The sequence below is a fragment of the Parus major genome, chromosome 23 (assembly GCF_001522545.3).
Source record: "Parus major isolate Abel chromosome 23, Parus_major1.1, whole genome shotgun sequence".
NCBI lineage: Eukaryota > Metazoa > Chordata > Aves > Passeriformes > Paridae > Parus > Parus major.
The window spans coordinates 5,859,914-5,864,390 of record NC_031791.1 but is presented as its reverse complement, the minus strand read 5'-3'; positions in this window follow the sequence as shown (position 1 = coordinate 5,864,390).

Sequence of the window (4,477 nt, the reverse complement as noted above, 5' to 3'; positions counted from 1 at the left end):
TGGGATAATGTTGGGATAACACTGGGATAACGTTGGGATAACGCTGGGATAATGTTGGGATAACGTTGGGATAACGTTGGGATAACTTTGGGATAATGTTGGGATAACATTGGGATAACACTGGGAAAACGCTGGGATAACGTTGGGATAACGTTGGGATAACGTTGGGATAACGTTGGGATAACGTTGGGAAAACGCAAGAGCCCCGTTGAGTTGGGCTTTTTTATTTTTCCCTCTTCCCCAAGCGCTGCTGCTGCTGTTTTAACAGAGCCAGACATTTCCCTGCCGATTCTCCAGCCCTATAAATCTTTGATGTCCCTTTCCCTTCCCCGCTCAGGCAGCAACTTCTGCTGGGCTTTGTGGGAAGCAAGGCCGGGATGGGAGCAGCGGGACGGGGACAGCGGGCACGGGACGAGGATCCAGCCCCGGATTCCATGGAAAGGCTCCATCGCCCCCCGTCCTCTCCTCCCCCCGGTTCCTCGAAGGAGATCCCGGTGCCCAGCCCCCGTGCAATATGGCTTTGTGCTGCAGGAACCTAAATATAGAGCCCGAGCCCTCCGGGGGCTGCGCTGCGCTCCGAGGTATTTATAGCTGCGGGCAAACTCCGGCTGGAGCGCTGGGAGCAGCTGGAATTGTGCCGGGGAGGGATCCGACCCTGCCTGCAGCAGCTCCGGGCTTTTGGGGTCAGCCCCGACCCCGCTGCTCCCCGACCGAGGGGGGGTCTCACCCGCGCCGGGAAATCCGGGTGATGCCATTCCCAAAAAACCTCCAAAAAATGCCATTATCCCGGTTTTTTCTGCTCGGTTTTCATTGGGTGCACGGAGAGGTTCCCCAGGGACACAACGGCTGCTCGCAGCAGCTGGGAAAGTTGCGAGGAGCCCAAATTTGCCTTAAAAAAAAGCTGGGAATGGTGGATTTAAATTAACATCGTGTCCAGGAGGAAAAGGTCCCTGTGTGCCCCCAGACCTGCTGCCTCTGCAGGGAGAACTGCCCGGGGAGGGACACAGAGACAGCGATTTTCTGTTCCCTTCCAGCTTAACTCGCAAAAAATGAGGAATAAATAAGATTCTTTTATTTTTCTCTCTTTTAAATGCCCGCTTTGGCCCCAAACTCCCACTCCCTTGCCCCAAAACGCAGCCCTGCGTTGGATTTTTGACATTTGCTGTCCGAGCATCCCTCCCAACCCCCAAACCCCCCTTCCCTCGGCAGCTCCTGACACGGCTCCATTCCCCTCCTCCTCCTCCAGAAAACCGCATTTTTTGGCAAACAAACTGTTTTGCCAACAAGTTGTGCTCCGTGCTGCCTGCGAGATGAGGCTTTTCCCGGCTTTTCCCAGATTTCCCAGTTTTCCCTGGCTCCTCCTCCCCACTCCAGGTCCCACTCTGGGGCTGCAGGTTCCTGCCCAGGCTCCCCCACCTTGAGGTTTCCCCCCTTTTTTTCCCTAAAACAATTCCCGTTTCTCCCCAGCTGGGGCAGGAGCGGCAGCCCTGAGGTTGCTGCTGTTATTTTTATCTGGAAAGAAAGAGTTTGAGCTGTGGCCAAGCTGTGCCGAGGGAGGGAGAGGCTCTTGTGGTGGCCACGGAGATGAAAACACGGCGGGTCCCGGTGGGCAGCGCAGGGGGAGCGTCCCAGCCCATCCCAATCCCGGAGAGCTCTGGGATGCTGACATGGAAAAGGAGGTTTGGGACCCCCCAAATCGGAGCTGTCCCCTCCATGCAGAGCCACCCTTGGGTTCAGTGCTGGCTCAACCGGCCCAGAATTTACTTTTCTTGAGTCAATTTTAACAAAAATCCTCGGAAGATCCAGCTCCAAACCGGTTCTAAGCTCTGTGGATTTCACCTTCCCACAGCCACGAGGAGCCGCGTCCATCCCATCCCTTCCTGGACACACAAGGCCCCAAAACAGAGGTTTGGGGGCACCCCGGGAGCCTCCTCTGCCGGGATCCGGCCACGTCCTTCCCTCCCGCCTGGAATTCCAGCAGCTCCCATCCTGGAGCTGCTCCGGAGGTCACCGAGACGCTCGGGAGCTCCGCGTGAGGAGCTCGGCTTAAATGTCAAATTAATTAATGGGAGAGAGGGAGGAGTGGCCACAAGAAGCTCCTGTTCCACCCGGGGAGCACCGCCGGACCCTCCCGGAGGTGAATGTTCCTCCCTCGGCATGGAGCGGTCAGGGAACGGCCCAAAACGAGGGGGAAAAGTCGGGAATGGCACAAAATAAGGGGGAAAAGCCGGGAATGGCACAAAATAAGGGGGAAAAGCCGGGAATGGCACAAAACGAGGGAGAAAAGCCGGGAATGGCACAAAACGAGGGGGGAAAGCCGGGAATGGCACAAAATAAGGGAGAAAAGCCGGGAATGGCACAAAACGAGGGGGGAAAGCCGGGAATGGCACAAAATAAGGGAGAAAAGCCGGGAACGGCACAAAACGAGAGAGAAAAGCCGGGAATGGCACAAAGCTCGGGAAAGGCTCCGCTCCTCCCTCCGCAGCCGAGCGGTGGCTCCGGGGCCAGGCAGGGAGCAGCGGCCGAGGTGACACCGAGCAGGGCCCCGGCTCCTTGTGCCCACCAGGGGCTCGGGGACAGCCCCTGCTCGGAGGAGAAATCCTTCTCCAGCGGCCAAAGGAGCCCCAGGCTGGGTGGGGAGGATGAGGAGGGAAGGGAGATCCCGCAGGATCCAGGGATCTCTGGCCGAGGCTCCTCCGCGCTCCCAGGAGAGCTCCCGCAGCAGCTGAAGGGGGTTTGTCCCTCCAGGTCCCTGCTCCCATCTCCCGAGCACCGGGAGTGCCGGGGCTGAGCCTCCGGGAGCCGGGCGGGAGGAGAGGCTGTGACAGCCCCGGGAACCGGGAGGGACAGGGACAGGGACAGGGACAGGGACACGGACAGGGACACGGACAGGGACACGGACAGAGGTACCCGCAGTGTGTCAGAGCCTCCGGGGGCTCGGGAAGGGAAGAGTTCCCGGCTGCCAGAGCCCGGCAGGGTTTGGTACCCGGCTCACGTCCCGGGACGGGCATTCCCCAGAGCCCGCTCCCGTCTCCCGGGGCTGCCGCGCGTCTCCCGAGGGAAAAGGAGCCCGGGGGACACTCGGGGTACGAGGTGACAGCGGCCGGAGGAGCCTGCAGCCCTTGGGGACCCATTCCTTTATCTACCGAGGTTTTTCCTCAGTTTTAACCCCCAGTTTTTCCTGGGGTTGAGCACGGCTGGACTGGGAGGGCTGGGCTGTCCCCACAGAAGGGGCTGGACTGAAGCTCGTGTGACACCAACCCACACCGGGGGGCTCCAATCCCCCCTGCCAGCTCATCCCACCCAACCCCAGAGCACCCCCGAACCTCAGGACAGACCCTTCCCCACACCAGGCTGGGAACGGGGGAGCTGCCAGGAAAACCCTGGAAAACATCACGGGAATGAGGGTGTCCTGTGACCCCCCAAGCCTGGTGGCACCTGGAGCTGCGGGGATGTTGAACCGCCCCAAATCCCTGCAGGGCAGGGGGTGCTTCACCCCAGAACTCTGCAGGGCCTGGAGGAACCTTTGTTTTCCTCATTATCCCTCTGGACTGAGCCAAGGGAGGACCTGGACGGGTTGTGGGGAGCAGGGGATGCCCTTCCACAGGGAAACGCAATCCAGGAGTAAACCCAGAGCATCCCCCGATGTGCACGGGGAGCCAGGACGGGGCCGGGCCCGGAGCCACCCCAGCAATGCTCCGGGGACCCGGCAAAGGTTGGGGCCAATCAACGCTCTCGGTAATTAAGGTGATGAGTTGGTCCCTGAGATGGGCTGCGACAGCCACAACAGGGGCCACAACAAAGCACCCTGAGCCCACCCTGAGCCCACCCTGAGCCCCCAGAGCCGGGGGTACCCCCAGGGCTGGCTGCACCCACCCCTGCACAGCCCAGAGCCTGATTAAAGCTCAGCCGCTAATTACCGCCAGCAGAGCTGCCTGTCCTGCCCCCCGTGCCCAGGTGTCCCCAGCAGCCCCGGGTGGCACCGAGCTGCCAGCCGGCCGCTCTGCTGCCCGGAGGAGGAGGAGGAGGAGGAGGAGGAGGAGGGAGAAGCAGCGCCTGCCCAGCCCGTGTGTGTGGTCTGGGGCTGGGGAGCAGCCAGCGCTCCCAGCAGCACAGACAGGAGCCTGTCCTGGAATCCCGGGTGTCCCACGGGGGGCTGAGCCCATCCCTGCTCCGGGAACGGCTGAGGGGGGAGCCTGGGTCCTTCCTCTCCACGTGCTCCAAAGGGATGAGGCAGGAGCAGGGATGAGCTCGTGAGACTCCGAGAAATCCCAGCCAAACCCAAACCCGTGCACGGCACCGATGGAAAATTCCCTCTGCCAGGGAGGGGTCCCGGCAGCCCCGCTCCCCCAGCGCTCCCACGCCGGCACACAAAGGGTTACAGGGACCGATCCCAAGGGGATCCATCCCAGCTTCCCCAAAGCCCGGCTGAGAGGGGTCACGGACAGCAGGAGATCAAAGGGAGGCCTCGAGTCCC